Source organism: Camelus bactrianus, unplaced genomic scaffold (genome assembly GCF_048773025.1).
Source record: "Camelus bactrianus isolate YW-2024 breed Bactrian camel unplaced genomic scaffold, ASM4877302v1 HiC_scaffold_43, whole genome shotgun sequence".
Taxonomy (NCBI): Eukaryota; Metazoa; Chordata; class Mammalia; order Artiodactyla; family Camelidae; genus Camelus; species Camelus bactrianus.
Window position 1 is genome coordinate 7,249,148 of NW_027413959.1, and position 23,235 is coordinate 7,272,382.

General features: G+C 41.3%; 1 protein-coding gene across 47 annotated transcripts in view; it reads right to left on the reverse strand.

Annotated features, from left to right (window-relative positions):
- The window catches only part of LOC141576892 (uncharacterized), a 195,064-nt gene that overhangs the window by 25,231 nt on the left and 146,598 nt on the right, over positions 1–23,235 (reverse strand). For all 47 annotated transcript variants that reach the window (XM_074360229.1, XM_074360225.1, XM_074360238.1 and 44 more), the window contains 2 exons: positions 5,425–5,610; positions 2,720–2,944 (listed from right to left, as the gene is read on the reverse strand). The gene's annotated coding sequence lies outside the window, so the exon portion shown is untranslated. The remainder of the gene's footprint in view (positions 1–2,719; positions 2,945–5,424; positions 5,611–23,235) is intronic.

Consider the following 23,235-nt stretch of genomic DNA (forward strand, 5'->3'; position numbering starts at 1 on the left):
GGCTTTCAAGTGCATACAAAGCCACCCCTGGTCTAACGTGGGCTCTTCTGGGGCTTCTCCAGCCTAAATGCAGCCATAAAAGTGCTCAGAGTTTGTACATGAGCCACACTACCTCTCTCCATCTGTCTCCACACCTATACTTCTTAGCTATGACCATTTTGATAATATTGGAAACAAATTTTTAAAAACACAAAAGAAAGGATCCTCGAACAATTACTTAATACTTAAATTTTAAATGATTTTTTACAAAGTGAGTATTTACAAACCGAATCTGCCTTCCTAGGTGTCAGTTTAAACAGTTAAAAAATATAATAGCAAAAAATTCTCACTTACAAAATTAACAAAAACATCAACAATAATCTGGAATAAACTCACAATTAATGCCCATGTTGTACATGGAGAAATCTACAGGACTGTACTGAGGGGTAAATAAGAGGTGTGAATGTAGAGACATCAACATATTGCACGGAGGAAAACAGTTTTGTAAATATGGAAGTTCTCCTAAAAATAATTCAAAACTTAATAAAAATCCCATGAATACTCTTATCTGATTTTTTTTTAAATTGAACAATATATTTTAGAATTCTTCAGGAATAATAAAGTCATAATAATAGCCAAGAAAGTTTGGGATGGAAGAAAAGAACAAAAAAAAAATCGCAATGTCAGATAATAATTAATTTTTACAATATTTAAGATATAGCGCTGGAGTAAGAAAGTAAGATTGACAGAAATAAAGCATGAGCTCAAAAAGAGACTCTAGTGTACATAAGTATTTTATACATGTGGGATTTCAAATCAAAGAGCAAAGTATGAATTCAATAATTGTCCTGGGACAATCAGAGGATCACCTGGAAAGAACAAATTCTATTCCTGTCATAATGACCACAAAAATAATTACAGATAGTGATGTAAATATTAAAATACTAATAACAGCAAATACAACTCTTTGCTCACATTAATTCAACTTCTCCTTACTATAACAAGTACTATTATCATCTCCATCTTAGACATTAAATAAACCTACATAAGAGATTTATACCATTATAAGAAAGTATTTCTAAGAATAATAACAAAGATAAAACACAAAAGGAAGACATTTACTATCTTAAGAATATTTTGAGCCACAACAAAAATAAACCTACTGAACAAAATGAAACGAAAGAAATGACAAGGAAAAACTCTGTGATAGATGTTGATGAAGACAAGGGATTAATGTTCATAACATACAAAGAGCTGTCACAAAGCAAAAAGAAGCTTCCTCACTTAAATTTGTGCAAAGGACAAAATGGATCATTCACTTTTCAAAAGTCAGATGGCTAATCAGTGAAAAATGCTCAATACCTCACTGGTCATCAAATGCAAACTAAAACAATGAAAAAGCACTTTTGCTCATCTTATTGGTAAATATTTTTAAAAGATATTGTAGCTAGTGTCCATCTGTGGGAGAAAAAACTGTGAGCGACCTTTTTGGAGGATGACATGTCAATGGATATGTAAACTCTGAAAAACGTATGTACACACTGATTCAACCCCACTTCTAGGAATCGTTTCGTTTAGAAAAAAAATCAGTTCAAATAGATATACTGTTTACACTGGTGGGAAGAAAAGCTGAAGTGAAATCATATCCAGCGATAGAGAATTGGTTACGTAAGTAATTCTACATTTCTCATTCCACACTGGAGAAGGAATTTCTAGTCACTTGAAAGTAGCCTGTGATGAAAGTAAATTTCACATCCAGGGACTAAATTTCCAGAAGACTTAACTAAAGGCATGCTCATACAAGATCACAGGAATGTCTGTTAAAGAAAGATGCCAGTCAAACATCTTTTCTGACAGTGGAAAATGGAGAAAAGTTAAGTGTCCACCATCAAGACAATAATGCAGTAAATCACGGTGAGCTGTGGGCACTGAGGGGGCCAGCGTTTCCCCGTGGCCCAGGGCCTTGTCCACAGCACTCTCCCACCAAAGGTGTCCTTGCACAAGAGACCACACCTGCACATCAGGAGACCCCTCCACTCTATCTGAAAGGACCGGGTGAGTCTGGAGTGGGAGGACGTCTATGATATACCCCTGAGTGAATAAAGCGAGCTGCAGAAAACATATAGTATGGCCTTATTTTTCAAAAAACAATATATACACACATATACATAGATTTCTCATATGTATATATGTATGTATGTATGGGTATATATATATGTCATAGGCATAAAGGTCATGAAATATATACACCACATTGGCAACAGCTTTTACACTCAGGAAATAAGGGGAAGGGAGGTAGGGCTCTTTCGGTACCACCACAGTTCTCTTTTCAGTATTTCAGTTAAGTACACTTGGAATTTAAAAGTTTATTTAAGCCCGAAGTAAAATGGACGATGCCTCCACAAGACATAATGCTATACTGGTCATTAAAAATCATGCCAGGAGAGATAGAATATTGTAGAAAAACATGTAATAAGCCGAATGGAAAATGGAGGTCTCCACACAGTAAACAGGCACAGAGTGCTCACTGGTTTTTATGACAGAGCTGATACTCACTGATGAAAATGACAGAAAGTAGATGTTAAAGTGTTAATTATTATTTCTGACTAGTGGGACCTGGATAGCCGTTTTTGTCCCTTTCTTCAGAATTATTGCATTAAATATACATTATTTTTCATCTGAAAAAAGCATTTTTAGATGTGTAGTACCACACATTGGAGAATAATACACGAGTACTTACAGAAACAAATAACTAGGAGACACTGCAGCAGCGCCACACAATGTAGAAGGGGCGATCCTGATTAACACCGTGCAGTTACATAAGGACCCACAAAGTGAGAGCACCTGCTGTAACAGGGCGCGGCCCCCTTCTATTTGTCACCTGTGTCTTCAGGGCTGAGTCAGTTCTGAGCATGGCCAGTGTCAGTGTTGGTGTCTGGATGGATGCCACTGGATGTGAGGGCACCTGCAAGCCGAGAGGAATAACAGAAATCATCCTCTGCCTTTTCTGTCTTGTTTCTTTGTTACTTTAAATGAGAGGCATAAATAAGATAAACTGTGTATCTTCCCTACTGAAATTTCAGTAATGAAACAGTTTTCAAAGGTTTTCAAAGTGTTCACAACTTATATTCTGCCTATAACCGTCTTTTCATCAAAGCTTCATATTTATTAAATGTTAATTAACTCAGTTAATTAACTCCCTGTTGAAACCTTCTACTATAGAGCATGAAATGCACTATGTGAAAGGACCACGCCTGCAGTGACTAGCTTGGCTGTCTTGACGGCAGTGCAGTCAGCCCCCAACATCCCGTGGCTCTGAGCTCCTGATGCTGCTAAGAGAGCACGCTGCCGCCTCAGATGGAGAGAAAGTGTGAAAGCATTTCCTGAAATCTACAGCACTGACAAAACATAACGGACAAATCCCAGGCTCCTTTGAAGCTGTCATTTTCGGTTTCTGGCCAACCCCAGTCAATGAGCAGAACCACCTCATTCCCGAGCAATGGCACTCACTTGGTAAGGAGTTCTGGAGAAATTTCCAGGTATAGAATGTAACCAACTATACGTAGAACTCTGACAAAAGAAACAATGCAATACCCTGATTTTGGAAGACACTCAGAATATTCTCCTAAGCCTTTGTAGCTGGAAAGGCTGGGCTTCTCCTGAGCCACTTATTTATTTCACAGCCAGTGAGCATCTCCCACAAACCCTGTTAACTTGTGTCTGCTGGGAGCCTCAGGCACACTCTTGCTGTCGATCTTGTAAGTCACAGGGCAGAGGTGTGTGTCTCACGGCTGCAACCCTCAAACAGGCTCGCCTCCTAGCCTCAGAGTTTGAACTTGGCCCCATTTTCTAACCTGTTTATTTGGTATCTGTTCTTCTGTAAGCTGCCTGAAATGCTTTTTGGAACAAGTCAGAAGAATGAGTGGGTAGATAAATGGACAGATGGGCAGGTGAGAGATGGGCAGACCGAAAGAGAGACTCCAAGAAAAGGGGAACAAATAAAATTTCCTGTGCAAAACCCTCTTGTAGTCAGGGAAGAAAACCACCACGGAGAAGAGTGAAGAGGCAGGTAGGTTAGGACTGTTTCCTGGATTCCATGAAAAGTCACACCAATAGATGAGAGGGTAGAACTATAAATAATAAAAGGAAAAAAGCACACATGCTTGAAAAATATATCTACAATATGTACTTTCTAAAGAATAGATTCAAATCAGCAGGGCCCAATACCACAATTCTTGGGTATTTACAGAAATGAGAATCCCATCTCCAAACCACAAGGCATCCCTTTGGAGCACTGCGAGTCTACACGGGGCAGTCATAAAGCCATCACCGCAAAATTTATGCTATCCTGCACTTACGAGGAACGAGCAGTTGTGCACGCGTGACAGTTACAACCCACAGCACCTCTACGGGGGAGGGAAGCCTAGCGAGCCCCATCTCTGCAGGACAGAAAACCAGTCCTGGAGAGCCTAAGCCTACATACCAGTTCTCCATCTCACAGGACTGGTCACTCCAGAGCAGGACTCGAACTCGAACACACGTCTATAAGCACGATATTATCATGCTTTGTGTGATTTTTGTGTGTATAATACATTTGTTTCTGGCATGAAAGGATATTTAATAAATAATTGATTGCCTTGTCTATCTCATTAGCTCACAATCAATCTTTATACTGTTGAATTGTACTCTTTTCCTCTGGAGAACAGAACGGAAAGAGCGGGTGTCAGAATGAGGTGGAGCTCCATTCTTTATCTGGTATCTCATCTCATCCAAGTCCCCAACCAGGGAGAAGGAGCCAATGTTCTCTTCATCTTTTAAAGAGAGAGCTCCACTGATGATGACTTACTCAACCCAAAAACCAAGGCTGGGGGAAGGGCACATGTAGCAACCAGAGCAGTATCAGATGTAGGAAAGTGAAAAGAGCTCACGGGAGGGCTCAGGGGGTCAGCCTGATTTAATTTCAATCGATAAAAGATACCACACTGTAAAAACACTAGCATGCAATAGATTTGTTCTTTCTTGACAAGTTTCCACAGCCCACATGTAACATTATCGTGAACCAGTGAAAGGAAGCGTCTACAGATAGGGAAAATCAATGTCACAGGCAGGCTGAAACACAGGCTGGAGTTTAGGAAGAGAAAGGGCATAGTTAAGAATTGGGGAAAGGCTGGAGGAAAAAATCACAAGGACTCTCAAGCATCATCCTACAATCATATAATCATTCATTCAAGAGAGAGTTACTGAGGTCCTATTTTGTGCAAGATTGTACACAAGGCAAAGCAAGAGCACAGCGACCATGTTGGCAGCAACGGGAGGGGCTAAAATACACTTATGATCCCGGTACCTTGCACACTTGTCCTCAGTATAAAGGCAAAGAAAAAAAGTAAAATAATATTCTGTAAACTCAAAGCATTGCTGAAAAAAAATTAAAGAAGTCCTAAATACCTGGACAGACACTCCACGTACATTCCTGGATCAGAAGACAGTGCTCTTGGAATGGCAGTGCTCCCCAGAATGATCCGTATATTCTACTTGGTCTCGATCACAATCCCAGCGGGCTCCTCTGCAAAAACTGTTTAGCTGCTGTTATAATTCATATGGGAATTCGAGGGTCTCAGTAACCAAAACGATCTTGAAAAAGAAGAACAACATGAGAGGACTTGTAATTCTCAATTTGAAATTTTACAACTGTATCTCTAGGTGAGATTAGAGGCCATTTTTAAGTTATTACTGTGTTTATCCTTATTTTCTAAATTCTCTAGAATGAATATAATTGTTATAATAAGGAAAATAAAAAGTAAGGTATCTTTTAAAACATGCACACCGATTCATTCATTGGAAAAAATGTATTTTAACTATAAAGTGGTAAACAAATATCTAGTGAAAAAGGACTACTTAAAAACAAGAGTGCATTTACATTTTTAAGAAATTGAAAACTGAAAAGCACAAACACATCAAGTTTCTAGGGAGACAAATACAACATATTAACAATTATTTTCAAAAATTCTAATTGAACAATGAAAACTCAAGAAATGGAAAATCGCGATTGACAGCCAAATGCAAACACATGGAGAGCAAAGGCCTAGAAATCACAGTTCCTTTAACTCTGCTACTAACTCAGTAGGGGAGGAAATTCCTCACTGAGGAGACAGTGGAATCCCATGCATAAGACAGGATACACAGTAGAAACTGCGCTAGAATCGGGGGTGACTTTCTTAGAAGAATTCTAAAGTTAGAACATTGCTGAAAAACTATAAATACACTGACAGACAGATTAAAACACACAGTCATATATATTATATAGAAACATATGAAGTCTGCTCCCATGTTACATAGAAATACAAACATATTTGTTCATTTATGGGCACTGATTACTTTTTCCCAGGTAGAATATTTCAACTAAAACAAATAATCAATAATACACCCCTCTTGTCAAAACTAGTTGATAAGTTACTCTGCTATGTAATCATAATATGCCTAAGATAGATCTAAAATAAGTGAAAAAGATCTTTGTATGGTTTCTTGAACTCTTCTCAACATTCCAAACTTAATTTTAAAATAGATCTGAGCAGTATTTCTATATTATCTTTTCCCTCGTGAAATGACCAATACAGTCTGTTGTCAAATTTCTGTCCTTACAATGATTCACGAACACCGTATCCTCACAAAACTGCTGGACAGCAAGTCACTATCCAGACACTGTGACCAAACAAACGAAACACAAGGAAGACAGTGACCCTATTCTGGAGGGCTTACCGTCTGCGTCAACACCGGGGTTTTTATTTGATTGGTTTGATTGGGTAGCAAAATAAAATCAATCAATTATTTTCCTCTCTGAGCATTCTGTAAGTCATGACTCTTTTCAGTGTCATGAGCAGGAAAGAATTAAGCATGACTTGATTAGGTCAAATAGCAACAATCATCACCGGAGAGTGAGTAATAAAGAAGTTAACTGATAGCAATTCTTCTGCCTACATGAGACCTAAAATAAACCTACACTGATATCCGAAAGGAAAATGAGGAGATGAGGTTCCCAATGAGAAAACAAACAAACAAGAAACCAAAAAAGGAAAGACTTTTTCATTAACGATTCCAGGCATTAGTGGAGCATGGTGGTGAAGAGCACAGATGCTTGGGGACAATCATGAGGCTCTGAACTCCCACAGCACTGGGTAGCTTTGACACTCATAAGTCAGTGAAATTTTCTGCACCTCAGCCTCCTATCCATAGACTGGGTATAACAACAGCACCCGTCTCCTAGGACGGTCCTAAAAATTAAGATATTTTATATGTAAATTTTAAATAAAATACCTCAGATTTTAAATATTGCCCCAAAAGCACAAGGAAAAAAGAAAACAGAGATAAATTTGAGTTCATCAAATTTAAAACTTCGCTTCAAAGGACACCATCCAGAAAGTGAAAAAAACAACACTCAGGAGAAAATATTTTCAAATAATTTATCTGATTAGGAATTTGTATCTCCAAATAAAAAAGTGCTCCTACAATTCAACAAAAAAGACAACTAAATTAAAAAATGAATAAAGGATCCGAAATGGTATTTTTCAAGGAAAATATACAAATGGCCAATAAGCACAATGAAACGATGTTCAAAATCATTAGCTGTAAGGGAAATCATGTCAAAACTACTAGGAGAAACTGCTTCACACTCACTACATTAGGTTATAATTAAAGAAATAATAACAAGAACTAATGAGGACACACAGGAATCAGAGATAGCAGCCCTTGCTGGTGAGATGTAACGCTGCGTGGCTACTTTGGAAAACAGCCTGGCAGGACCTCAGAGAGTTGAACAGTTGGTTTCTGAATGACCCAGCAATTCTGCTCTGTGGGCACACACGTAAGAGAACTGAAAACAAATGTCCACATAAAAACTACAGGAATGTTCACGGTGCCATTATTCATCACAGCCAAAAAGAAGAAACAACCAAAATGCCTATCACCTGATGAATGCGTAAACAGAGGGGCCCAGCCATACAGTGGAATATTATTCAGTAATAGCAAAGCATGGAGTACTGACCCAGGCAACAACGTGGACAAACATTGAAAACGTTACTCAGTGTGAAAGGAGTTAGTCAAATAGACGGTTCCATTTACATGAATTGACTCGATTTACATGAAATGTCCAGCACAGGCAAATCCACAGAGGGAGAAGAGTGGCTCCCTGGGGCTGGGGGAGGATGGGGAAGATGGGAATGAGTGCTTATGCATATGGGGTTTCCTGTTAGGAGGATGAAAATATTCTAAGATTGACTGGGATGCACAATTCTTGGCATAGAGTAAAAACCGGTGTAAATATTAATGGGTGAATTGTATTAAAACTGTTAAGAACAAAAGCACCTCGGGCCAGTACCTACCCATAGTAGATGCAAATTGCTAACTTTTATTACAGGAAGAAGAAACTGCCCTCAGCATGAAAGCAGGAGATCAGCAAATGTGAGTTAACCGAAATTGGACAAGAGTAGTTCACTTGAAACAGTTGCTGAGTGTATACGAAATATTCAGAATGAAGAAAATCAGTTTGACATCAAGATGAAGCATTCTGCTTCAAATGCCGATCAAGGATTCGGCAAGCCCACCTGCTAGAAATAACCAGAGAAGAAACCTGGTTCTTAAACCAAGCACCACATCCAACAAGGAAATGGTGGTGAGGAAAGCAGTCAGCCAAAATACTGGAACAGTTTGCTACAAATAATTTCTCCACTGAAATTTCAAAAATAAAATGAAAGTGATGCAATGCTGCGCTGCCCTCACGTGAATGGGCTTCCTCCGGTGCTCGACAGTTTTGTAACCCCGAATGAGAGACTCAGGAGAATCAGCATGGCTCCTGGGAGTCCCCAGGTGACTGCCCACCAGCACGCTGACCACCATCACATCTGCCAGGGTTGAATTGCAGAGAAGAGACCAACTTCTGAAAGGCACAGGAAATGTTGGCAAGGGAAAAAATGGCTGCAGTCAGTCCTGGGACAGAGGCCCTGACAGCAGAGGCCAGAAGGCTGCAGGTGAACTGGAGTGGCCCTGGGGAAGGAAGGGACCACAAGGGAGCAGATCTCAATTCTCTTCTCTCTCTCCCTTGGGTAGGAGAGATAAAGCCTGCATCATTCTCACCTGGAACTGTGGGTTATGGCTGGCAGAAGTCCTACCGACACGGAATGATTATTCAAGACTCTGTGGGAAAAGTCCAGAAAAAGAGAAGGAGTAGGGAGCCAACTCCACGAGCCTCTCAAATTCTCCTATATTTACTGTGTATAATGAAAGGAAAAAGTCATTAACTGTTGTGTGATAGTAAGTAGGAACTTGAGGAAAGACGGGAGGAGACAGAGATTGTAGAAACCACAATGAGTACAAAGGCTTAGTGTATCTTTAGGGAAGTCATGGGGTGAGGGGAATAAGATACATTCTTTAGATATGTGAATTACAAAGCAGACCACGAGACCAGCCAGGTCCTTGTTTTGGGGATAATAGACTATCTAAAAGCACACAAGCCCAGCTTGTATAGCTGAGGGCCTGGGTCCTTGCTTTGAAATGAGCAGAGTGCTATCTAAAGCATCAACTATGCAAGCAAATCATTGTCTCTGCTTTTTAAGGCAAGGAGACAGGAGTGAGGATGCACAGGCTCCTGCTTGCAAAGCAGTTACTAAGCACACATTTTTCTTCTGAACATTGACAGGCGCCTGGGGTCTGTTACAATTTGTTAACCTAATCTTGGGCTCCCACATGTAACCATTATGGAACCATTATGGAGGACACCCTAGGATAACAAATCCTAGCCCTGGGTCTTTTCCTGCCACCTTCAGACACTCTAGCATGATCTAGATACATCCCTGACTAACGATCCCACAGAACCACCCAGACTCTTAACTCCTGGCGCTTGAAACTTAATTTTAGCTCTACACAACTTAACAAAGAAAAGTTTCAGAAATAGAAGATATTACATTCTTTTATATCTCATCATATGAACTAATTTTTCTGATTGCTCTAAGCTGATTCTAATTGGCAAAGCACCTAATTCTGCAGGTGTATTCAGTACTTTCCATTGGGCATAACTTGCCAGTTTGGGCTCGCTAAATTCTATTGGTCAAATACTGATACACTTAATTGATTTCATTGTTCATCAGTTTCAGCCAGGAGGAGAGGGAGTGTCACTCTGTTCCTCAGCCCACCCTCAACACTTTTCTCATCAGCAACTCAGGTCTCCTGAAAATAAAACAAAGAATTTGTTTCCCTTCTACGCTTTCCACAAACCCAACAGGAAACATCAGCCTGGAGAAAGAATTCAACAAAAATGTTCAAACAAAAATCTATAAAACCTGAAGCAACTCCATCTCCGAATCATGATACACAATGACATGAAAGTAAGTGTGTCAAGCACAAAGCAGCGTGAGCCTGACCACCTCATTTCTATTCTTCAAAGGAAGGAAGGTTTTCATATTTTTTATTATCACTCTTTCTCATTGCTTCTGATTAAGCCAAAAATTAGTTTATGAAATAATTAAGCACTGCAATAACAGATTTTTGTTGTATCAATTATAGAAGGCATTCGGAGGGGATAGGAAAACCCACCTTTGTAAAAAATGTAAAATTTCTTCCCCTGTTAAAAACACGTATACAAAATGCAACAGAGAATTCAAATTCTTGCGGAGAGGAGCAAAAGCCACAGAATCAAAGCAAAGTCATTACTATGAGTCAATTCAAAATTCACTAGACAAGCATGCTCAAAGCATTCAAAGAATTTTAAAGGCACACTGCAAACCATTCACTTAATGATCTGCAGGCTAGAGGAATAATTTCCCTCTTTAACAGACAACAGAAATCAAAAGGGTGCCCCTCCAAACAAAGACGAAAGATCAATCAGGTTTTTAACAGTTCTTATAAATCAGCATGTTCTAAAGAACAAAATTCAGAAATTTTAAACATTCATTCAAACCACAATGAAACAAGCACTTAAAAAAAAGAAAAAAACCCCAAAGAAACTAAGCACATTGATGATGCACTTGGATCAATGAGAACGTCTTTTACCCTTCGAAGAACAGGCTATAGCCTTTTACTTGAAAATTAACACTACTTTAAATATAACTCCTAAAACGGATTTCATCATTCATGTTGCCTTGAAAACTCTGAGGCACTTGTATCTGATCAGAAAAGCAATTCTAGTAATAGTATGTTACAATTCAGCGCCAGTTTGCTTTAGAAGAAAAAAGAAAAGCTACTGTTCCTCAAATCCTGCACAGAGTGTGAAGTGCCTCCCGGCCTCTTTCTCCTCCCGTTTTCTAAGCTCATGCTCCCCAACCCTTCTGAAACAAGTATGACAACCTCTTATTTCCAATATGCCAAATGACAAAAGAATATCAATTTATTTGTGTAAATATATGCCTACTTCTTGAACTGGAGGAGGAAGGTATCAGAGGGCTACAAGGAACTTATTTCTACCTTCCTGAAATCACACACAAACACGTTCACACAGACACAAACACATACACACTGAATTACTGAGCACTTCACAAGCTTAGGAATTCCAACTTCTAGAAGATAACTTTGCAGTAAGTTTAAAATACAAAACTATCAAGTTCTGAAAGACTTGATCATCTGCTAAATCATCCAAATATCAACGAGACCCAATTTGCCTTCTCTGTAGAATGTAATTTCCCATGATGTCAAAGCAGGCCCTAAGAAGTACTGGATCCAAGACTCGTGTTTATCACTAGCTATTATCATTTTTAAACAAGTAAACAGATTCAGAAAAGTATGTCCCAACATTTATTCTTATTGAAATAGCATATGTATTCAATTGTCTATACAGAAAATAGTTCCCATGATGGTGTTTAAGAGCTATTTTGTGTATTGCAAAATTTATTTTTAATTGAAGACAAGGAGGGTGGGTATTACTCAGTTGTAGAGCACTTGCTTACCATGCACAATGTGCTGGCTTCAATCCCCAGTAATCCCCCCCCCCAAAAAGTGCTTATTTAAAAATAAGAAAAAAGTTATAAAAAAATGCAGACTAAAAACCACTGCAATGTAGAAGCCAGAACTATAAAAAAAAACATGTGTTTCTATCAAATACTGACTATATGTCAAACACAGGGACAACCACAAATCACCCCTGACAACCATCACGTGTGGTTCTCAGCAACCCTTCTAAGTAGACACGGATGAGAAGCCCAGCACTGCGGATGAGGAGACGGAGCTCGGAGGAGCCGGGGACGCTGACCGTCCTACTCCCCGTGACACCACGTCAGCCCAGGACAAGTGCTGACAGAGCTGCAGTGAGGGGACATGCAGCTGCGTGGAAACTTCGGGAGCTGGGAGTCCCAGAAAACACTCAAAATTGTTCAGTGAAAAACCAGCTCAAATATATTACATTGTGTCACATTCTTTAAACAGGGAACATGACTGAGACCTTTTTGATGCCTCCGTGTCCTTTATGCCATCATCAGTTATTTGCCCTCACAGCATGACCAGTGATGATCTGGACCCCTTATGAAGTGCACTCAGATGGCAGAGCTTTTAAAGCTGTTTTATGAAGTTTGTAAGACTCTGTCTATTCCTCACACAGGCGGTCATCCATCACTTCTCACTGGTGTGGACGTACTATCTAAAATCACTCCTTTCTGCTTTTTAAAATCCCTTCATCTAATCCAGACTTTTCAACAGCAAAGAATCAGCTCAACCACAGACAGTGAACAGCTTTTCACCAAATGGTCTCGAACAGCCCATCGGACTACCTGGAAGCCCTTTTCTTTTATTAAACCCACTTCCGGGTACTTCATCATTTTCTGATTGGTGGACTTGGCCTCTGACTGGCCTACTCAGAGAGCTCCCAGCCTCACATCCGAGGATGGGAGAGGGCCCTGCTCTTGGGAGAAATCAGTGAGGAAGGCGGACATCCTCCAGTCAGGACTGCACGTGTAGAAGTGCCACAACGTGCTCAGAAATTATACCGTAAGCACACCTGGGCTCCCATGGACTGGTTTCATATTAACCAAACTCACGAGACACTGATGCAAGAAAACCAGAAACTTAACTTATTAATGTAACAGAATATGTGAAACTATGAACCAGACTGAAATATCAGAGTTCAACCATGAGTACAGTTTCTCCTCCACGGTCTAATCCCGGGCAGGCAGTAACATGGCAACCATGGACAGAAGCAGAGCAGGAAGGGTTTCTAGATTAACTCAATGGACTAAATTTCTGTTATACCAACAGATCTACTGCCTGGAAAACAATTAACGCTAATCACGGTGCACTCTTCGTGGACAGTGGCTGAGACACGACTGTGAGCACCTGTGTAACTCTCCTTTGCCTGTCCTTATTGGGCAAACTGATGCACAGAGGTACAGAGATCCAGGGATGCAGATACCTATAAACACCCAAAGCCCATGCCTGGGAGCCTCAAAACCAGACAGCCAGGGTTTAAATACCAGCTCTGCCACTTACTAGCTCTGTGACCTTGGCCAACTTACCCTCTGTGTGCCTCAGTTTCCACACTGTAAAACTGGGATAAAAATCAAACATTCCTTACACGATTGTTGAGAAGATTGAAGGATTCATTTCTGTAAAACTCTCAGAAAAGAATGTAGCACATTATTGGTGCTCAACAAATGTCAACTTAATATTAAAGTGATTTACAAGTCTCCTTTCTAATCATCTTCTGTGTTTCCTGGCTAGACTAAGTCCCAAAGAAAATCCTTATTTCTCCTTTTATAAACTCTTGGGAAGCACCCTTCAGTTCCATACCACCATCTGTTTAAACTGAGGGAGGGGATGCCTCCTCCCCACTCCTCTTGGCCACGGAGAGTGCTTCTCCACACCACAGACCCATGGCCCACAGCTAGCCTTTATCACACTAACAGAGTGAGGTGTGAGTCCGGAGAGACAAGTAGGGTATGTGAAACCGTTCCTTTCCTTCCAGTGCTGGCCACACTTGGGAAGCACCCGGGATGCTCAGCTCCATGGCAGGACAGCCCTGTGCATGATGGGGCAGGTCCTCTCAAGGGAAGGCTCGCTGTGGCCCAGAGTTACCTGGGACAGGGTGAGTCTCTACTTCTGGGACACAGTATAATGACACGCATTTTCCCACAGCCCTGAAGTTCATGGAGAACGTGGCTTCATCAGTAAAAATGAAGACATATATCACCTGCTTACTCTTTTCTGTCATCTCTCAGTTGGCTGCTGGAGACAACATGTGTATAAGTATTGGATCCCATTAAGCCCCAACCTATTTGAAGTAACAAAAAATTCTGTGGCTTAACGTTGGTTCAGGGCGACTGTGTAACAGTTCTGACTTTGCTGATGCTAAATTATGGGTATAGGAAATATCGAACCTCCTCAAATATCTTTCATCATAAAACCAGCTTTCCTTATTTTCCTGTTTCTTAGTAATTGCCAAAGACTATCAAATGATGGCTTCTCACAAAACAGTAGCTAAAGTTTATGAGCCCTCTTGACATACCCACTGTGGTAAACACTTTACATAATTTCTAATTCTCACAATTCTACAAAGCAGATATGAGCATCCCCATCTCACAGACGAGGGAAATCTCAGAACGAACTGACTTAGGCTCACGTGGCTCAGTGGCAGCGTGTGCACGCAAACCCAAGTCAAAAAACTACACCCCTTACTATATGTACCAAATCTCCTACCACTAATTAACACACAGCGGTGGGGTCAATACTCAGGGAACCCAGTACAATGTTCAGCTTTAAGGTGCTCCAGAGGCCGCTTCTAGCTGTTTTATAAATTCCCTTCTCACTGGTTTCTAGCACTGGAAGAAAAGTCCGATTTTGCCATTGTTTGCACAGCCAGTCTGAGATGTTCACAGCGAGATGACAGAATAAAACTAAGATATAAGCAGAACAATATTTACAGGTAGACAGACATAATGTAGACTGTGCTATTCTGAAGCATTAAGCAAAGAAATCAAAATAAAATAACGTTGTTTAAGCTTTCTTTAACAAATAGGAAAATTAAGAAGTTAAGAAGGTGCAACAGCGCCACCTATGTCTAAAAAGACCTTCCAGGTTGCCGGGAAACATGCAACACAAAATTGCCTGTAGGATCAGAAACGAGAATCAGATAACTAAAAGCTTCTGTAGCACATACTGCACTTTGTTTCAGGGTAAGGGAGGGGTATTCAATATTTAATCTGATATTGCTAATACTCCTGAATATAAACAAAAGACATAGGCTTATGGAAACTCATCTTAGAGGAGGAAAGAAACCAGTCCATCCTCTTCAGTTTACAGGAAGTGGAGACTGAGATCTGGGATATGTCCTCCTGGCAATCGGCAGCAAAGCTCTCCTAGGCCTCATGTCTTGCACTGTAGCAAATACCAACAGATCTTTACTAGGCCTATATTCATAAAAGTAACGTCTGTATTTTTCCAACAGTAGGTAATCTTAGTATCTTGCCAAATACTTCTCAAAGAGCCAGGAAATCGTAAAAGTTTGTTGAAATACAAAAACATTTATTTACATATTAAAACAGCATGAGATTTATTCTATTAAAAAAGTTACATGTCAAATCAATGTTTTGATATTTTAAACCTGTTAAAAGTGTAAGAAAAATAAACAAAATTTTCTTTAATCACAAAAGAGAGAAGATTATTCCCTGAAAATGATAAATGTGGATTTTTTTAAACTTAACGGATCTGGTCAGAATCCACGAATTTAAATGTCTGAGTGGATGTTAGACGGTAACATGAATTCTGAGTTGTAACAATACACATTCTGTGAAAATAATCTTCAAGGTCGTCTGCTTAAGGCAATTTAACTAATCCCTGTCTCTAAAGAATGATACAGATTTCATTAAAACTTCATAGTGCACTAAAAAAAATAAATGAATCCTTGTTACTTTAAGCCATATTCATATATATCATATATATACATATTGAATATGCATCAGAAATAAGCCACCCCCTTTAGTATTCAGAGTTGATCCTTCTAAAATACCTGTCATTGTGACAGCACATTTTTATTAAGCACCTTTTGGGTGCTTTGTATACAAGGCGTCTAACTCTCACAGACAAGGAAAACGATATTACTCAAATTTCACAAATGAGGAAATGTACTTAAGCCATAAAAACAACTTACCTATTCATCATCAGGAAAGAAAAGAGTAATGATTTTACTTACAATATTCACTGACAATCTTTTCTTCCATACTAAGACTACATAAAACCAATTCAATCTTTCTAAGTATTTCTGTCAATAAGGGCCAATAGAGAAAAGCAAGTAACATCACTAGCAATGGTTGGACTTTCAAAGCCCACTTCTCTTTTGCATTATAATTATTTTTAATGTTTTGTTTTTAGTGCTCACAGAGCACTAAAATTAAAAAAAATTAACTTTTTAAGTCATTACATGAGAATAAAACTTTTGTAAAAATGTACAATTTTAATTTATGCCACTCTGTCTCACATTCTCACTGGTGTCTCTCCTTTGAAGTCCTCATCAGGCTGAGATCACTAAAATTGGCCATTTATGGAGTCACAGGAGTTCGGCAATCCACTCAACGGGAGGCTGATTAGAGGAGCAATTAAAAATGCATTCTGTGCAGCCAGGGTTCCAGCACTGAGCAAGCCACTGCCAGCTGTGTGTAATTTGGGACAAGGTGCTCCATCTCTCAATCCCTCAGCTGCAAAAAAGGAGACACTGATACCTACCCTCAAACACCTGCTATGAAGTAAAACATGAGGAAAGCATTTTAGCCTTAGGCAGGTGTCCATTCAGAGCGAGTTTGGTCATTATGATGATGAGGATGGGTGTTAATAAATTAAGCTAGACCAGAAAATAGAAATCACCATAAAGGATAAATATTTAAATCAATGAGCATTTTCTTTTGGATGGATTGCAGAATATTCTATTGATTTTTTTAATAAACCAAGATTTGTCCATTAATAATAGATTTACAGGTTCATGGACAAGTCTCCAGAAAAAGAATTAGAGGCCTCTAACCTCTGAATACTAAGAAAGTAAAGTTTAAAAAGAATTATGGGGGAGATTATACCTCATTTGGGAGAGTATGTGCTTAGCATGTATGCGGCCCTCAGTTCAGTCCCCAGTAACTCCATTTAAAAACTATTTTTTTAAGAAATTGAGAATTAAAGCAAACAGATGGAGGAATACAGAATTTTTTTAGAGACTCAACTCAGACTTCTGATGGGGAATAAAACATCCATTTCTCAGAGGAAATCTTGAAAACTATGTAAACTGGATCTGAGAAGTCTAGTCTTTTAACATTATTGAAGAATTCATATTACCAAGTCTTAAAACTACCTGATAACCCACAGTGGTGATAGTGATCATAACAGCTGCCAACACGGATCGAGCTCCGGCTAGGAATGCTCTGTTCTGACATCTCTGCCCCCGAGGCCTCACCAGGCTGAGAGCACTAACTTCGGACATTCATGAGCATCTCGTGTAAGTCCTCAATTTGTGCTTCTCACTCCCCCCTCACCAGGCCCTCTGAGGGAAGCACTGTGATCATCTTCCCCACCCGCAGTTAAGGCCACTAAGGCACAGAGACTAAACCCGATCCAGGTCACACTGGCATTAAAGGACGTGTGTATTTCTGCTGTTTTACTTTTTACAAAGGAATCTGAGATATCAATTCAAGGGACACTGTTAAATAATAAAGTCTGTCTGGTCTCCACCTCAAAGAGCACATAATATAGATTCCTGATGTAGGATGAGGCTGCCGCCACAAACTGACTCAGCTTGAAATTAATATCCAAGATGAAGCAGCGGATTCACGTAAATATTCACGACTGTCAACTCCTCTCTCGGGTCTGGGCCCTTCACTGCCTGAACGGGGGTGAAATCCCCACCCCTGTCAGGGAGGGAAGAGCTGCTCTTCCAGGTCGCACCCAGGCTTCACGGGCTGTTTCCCCTCACAGACTGTCGTCAACGATTAAAAAGCTCTCAAGATTTTTACACCATGCAAAACTGAAAGACATTTCTGCAGATGGAGCACTTTCTCAGGCTTAAACAATTTTTGCCTACACTCAGCAAGGGGGAGAAAAGAAACATGACTCTGCAAAGTCTCTGAGCCTCACCACTCACAGGAGTAGAACTGCCTCAGCACAAGATGACAGTTCACATTGCAGGGTGAGAACAAAATAAAGCCGCCCCAACCACAGGCACTCCCAGAGACAGCGCTCAGCAGTCTTCTGCACACTCACGGTTGTGCAGCCCTCACCACCATCTATTTCCAGAAAACTCCATCATCCCAGAAGAAACCCCCTGTCACTATCAGTCATTCCCTAATCCTCCTCCACCCAGCCCCTTGCAACCATCACCTGCTCTCTGCCTCTGCATTTGCCTATTCTGCGCATTTCAGATCACTGAAGTCAATAATATGTGGCCGTTTATGTCTGGTTCCTTTCACTTAACGTGCTATTATCAAGGCTTTTCCATGTTGAAGTGGTATCAGCATCTCTGTCTTTTTTTTTTTTTTGAAAACGTTAGTTTATTAAAAGGTGGTAAGTAATATCAAAAAGAGTAGAGTGGAGCATAAGGGGTGGGGATTCAAAGGGAAAAGGGTGGGTTGAGCAGTCAGGGTGGACTTCCCAGAACAGGTGGCCTTTTTCATCTTCCCCTTTATTTTTTTTCCTTTTTATTCACCCTTACGTATGAATAATGTTCCACTACATGGAGATACTACATTCAGTTCATCCATTCAGCAGCTATGTATGGACGACATCCAGAAGAATGAGGGTAAGAGGTGACTAGCAGGGATGGCATTAAAGCAAAGGGCAAGATGTGCTTTAAAAAAAAAAGCCAACAAACAGAGGCACAAGGAAATTCAGTCCGTTTCTGAGCAAAGTGCATGCTTGCTTCGGCAGGACTACAGTGCAGGTCTGGGGAGGATATTGGCAGGAATCACAGGGAGGGAGTCACCTAAGAAGACTCCCCACCGAAATCAGCTCAGCCAATTCTCCTCCCTCATGTTTCTAGGCTTCTCTTATTTCATGTAATAGCACTTTAACTACACATCTGATCATGTGCATCAGACCAACTTACCTTGAAGCCACAGAAAATCATTCACTGACCGGAGCAGATCCAGGACAAAACTGTGATGGACCAGGGAGTACTGCAGCATCCCAGCCTGCAGGCACAAACCCCACATGTGCCTTGGTGATGTCCAGAAAGTAAAATGCATGGAAATATCTCACTGCTGGTGCACAACATCTGCCCCCAAATTGCCCCAAAATCATACTGGTAAAGCACTACTCAAACCTCTCACTACAAAAAAAAAAAAAAAAATGCTAAGAAGGCAAATTTAGGCTCTGCCATTGAAAACCAGCAACCATCAATGCCAGTATCTGAGCTGGAATGCTCCTGACTTCAAAAACCACTGCGGACTTATTTTTCAAACGGGAAAGCATATATGTATCCCACGTAGATGATATTACAGTAGGATTTTTATTTTCGAAACTTCCAGTTCAAAATTAGCACAAGAAAGATTATGTTCCAGCTTTTAAAAAACTCAATTATCTTCCACTTTCTTAATTTTGAACCTATTATTATTTTATAAATGGAGCAATGCTTCATATTATAAACCAAGTGTTTGGCTTCTGCAAACAAAACCTTTATGACCTCACTATTTCAGAGCAAACTTTAATGATGTTTTGAGAGGTGGGGCCTGGGGCGCTCACTAACAGCCCTTTAAATACTGACAAGGATGTGCTATTAATTAATGCAAAGGCACTAAGTCCACATTAACTAGGAAACCAAACAAACTACACCAAAGCCTTACTTTATCATTTTTAAATATTCCTATTGTTTGAATATTAAAGTTCTTAAAAGATATGATTTTTTTGAGAAAGACAACAGCTGTATTAAATTTCCTCTCACCAAGAAAGCAAACTTTATCAAGAGTAAAAACCCCTGTGGAAATTCAAAAGACAGGACGTTTCTAGATAAGTGAACATGCAGATCTGAACACAAACATAAATCCTATCAGATCTCACTCGAACCAGCTCAACAAAGTCCTGGGCTACCCTGGAACTTAGCTCTTCTCTTCCAAATGTTGGCTGAGCTAACATCATCACACAAGGCAGGGAAGAAGAGAAGAGGAAAGTCCACCTGGCGGCCTCCATCTCTTTCCTTCAAGCCAAAAGGCGCCGCAAGGGCGGCCCAGCTAACAAGCCCTCCCCATAAGGAAATCCGGCATCCACACTGCCCCTGCCGTCCCCAAGCAGCCCCGAAGCCCCTCTCCCACTTGTGGCCTCCCAGCCTGTGAATGGTCTTCTAATTTCACTCCCCAGTTGGTGGCACCCTCCCCCTCTTCCCCGCTACACACAAACACACACACACACACACACACACACACACACACACACACACACACACACACACACAAACGCGGAGCCAAGGCTGGCTTCCCAAAGCATAAATTTGATTACATCACCCCACTTCAAACCCTTCAGAGGCTCCCTGGTAGAGTTCTAGCCCCACCCCCGACCCTGAACGCCCATCCTCACCTCAGTACCCTGGTCCCCAGTGACCTCAGTGGCCCCCTGACCTGCTCCTACTTCCCACTTGCCTCCAGGCTCATTTTGACTGTTTCTCAAGGAAGCCTTCCCTCCCTCCATCCTCCGCAATTTGTTCCTCTGTTCATAGAACATTCTAGGCTAAGTCAACTTCTGACACTGCTAAGCTCCCAAGGAGCATTTTGCTTACTAATGTGGGTCCAACCTCTCTCCCCTAGACACTCAGAAGTGTGTGTGTTATGAATAAATGAATGATGGGGTGGGTCTCAAAGGGACAGCCAGACCTGCTCTCGCCCGTCCCGACCTTTCTTACTGTAGAATATCAGAAGCAAAACCAGAAGTACCTTTCCTGAGGGTCACTTCCTGCTGACACCCTTCACTGCCTCCTGTGTCAGTTCTAGTAAAACCCAAGCTCTTCGAAAGCCCTCCACCCCAGGCCCTCTCCAGTGTCCTCCCCAGCAGGGGCACCCACAACCCTGGACCACACATGGCACTCTCCCCGAGTCCCCACCGCACAAGCCTCCAGGCCTCTACCCGGGCTGCTCTGCCACATGAGCCACAGTCTTCATGCTTTCTACTGGCTGACCCTTACTCTGCCTTCACAACTGAATGTAGAGCCCATTTCTTCCAGGAAGTCCTCTCTGATAATATCCTTTAAGTCTTGGCAGGTCTCCCTCTGTAGCAGCACTGCATGGTGACCAACTGGGTGTTTGCTTGCTCCTTTGTGACCACGACCTATTGGGGGCCACGTGGGAAGGATTGAGAGATTACAAGAGAGGTGGGAGAAGCAAAAAGCAAAAATCACAGCTGAAGTCCCAAATTCAAGGATTCTTTCTCAGAAAAACAATAAAATATTTCACATGTGTGCAATTTGGCTACTATTTTTGTGGCTTGCGGGAAGCAAGGGCTTGGTGTTCTAGTCCAAAACCCGGGTTACATGCAAAGAAATGTATATATTCATATCCAAAGGAAACCAGAGCTGCTCCACAACAGTTTGCAGTCAGAATTGAAAGGAATTTTGATAAAGGCAATGTCTCTCTCTCTCTCTTCTTTCTTTTCTGGCATCATATAATTTTAGAAGTATTTGCGTGACTAAGAGATGGCTACAGCCCGTGATTCTGCACTGGAGAGTTTGGGCTGAGGAAGCCCAGATTACATTCACTGTGTAAATGCAATCACACCAACAAACTGACAAGTTCCCTTGTGGAGGAGCTGATGTTCCAAAGCAGGCAAACTCATGCAGTAAGAAAACTCTAAATAAAAAGTAAGAAATTCAATGTTCTGTACTCAATTTCATTAGCTATATGGGCCATTACCTGATAGTATATCTTGTCTAATGAAACCCAAAAATAAATTGTGAACGTTGATTTTCTTCATCTGACTGTTTTATGCTAAATTTGGATATCAAACCCACAATCCATACGGACAGCTCAGGCCTATGCTGCAGCACAGCTACATCCCGTAGAAGAAAGTCTATCAAGGAAGAACTGGAGAGTTTCCCTTCAGAAGCTGCTAAGTCTGGTTTTGCACCTATACATCATTTGCAACCACTTCATCGTCAAAGGAGTAAGACCTTACCTCTGTGGGGCGTAAAGCACTGCGGTGCTTCAGAACAATCAAAGAACACTGAGCTTTGTGAATCAGTCCTGAGACACTTAAATCGTACTTTTTCTGAAAGGCCCCAAAACTGACCCACTTCACCATTTCACGTACACCAGGGAGGTACCGGAATTAGTAGAGAAAACACGCCCTTGAAGTCTGACAAGACCCTGCTTGAATCCTGTTACAGTATTTACTACCCTCTAAAAGGACCAATAACTTAACCCCTCTGAGAAGGCTTGCCAATCCGCAAAAGGGGGCTGCCACCGCCCACCTGGGAGGCATGGATGTGAATGCAACACGCAAGTAGGGCGGCCGACTGGTACCTGACACGGGGCCTGGCTAGTTTCCCTCCGCTGCCCTTGTCCCCCTTTAAACTTGTGCTCTTTACCCGGTACCAAATGCCCGGAATAGACTGCCCGAATATTCTGTGTATCCCTGGATACATGCCTTACCCTTAGGAGGCCAGAAAAACAACTGCCTCCTCCCCAGTCACTATCAATGTTCTTAAGAGTCTGGATTTTTTTAACCTCTATTTTGCAGGGAGACTATTCCAGAATTTTTCAAGCACCATTCTCCAGGTTGGCTCCTCTCCCAGCGCCCATCCCTTCTCACCTCAGATCCTCTGTCTGCCTTCTGTTCATTGGAAAGCGAGTCAAGAAGAGCGGGGACTCCCTAGGCCTTCTTCCCTCCCTGATATGTTAGTGTGACTACATTCAACCCACGCCCCAATCCAACTCCAGCTTCTGAGGACTCTACCCTCCCGGACCCTGCAGACTCTGCAACTTCCCAAGACACACACGTGGCCACGACCCTCCCTTCAGATTTCTTCCTGGCTGGCCCTGCCCACCCCCCGGCCCCTTAAAGATAAATGACATTGCCCTGAAAATCCCAAACGCCGCTGACTGACACACCAAAGCTGCATGGTCTGGGCTTTCCTCCAACCCAGGCACAGCCCTGCCCCCCCTCAGCCTCAGTCTGCAGCTCTCAAGATGATCTAATTCACATGCGCGTCTGTGAACACCAGCTAAGAATGACGACTCCCAACGTGTATCTCTAGTCCGGCTCCTTCAACTCAGCCCCAGGCTCATAGACCCGAGTGCCTCTATGAAGTCCAAACTTGGACGAAAAATGGCATCT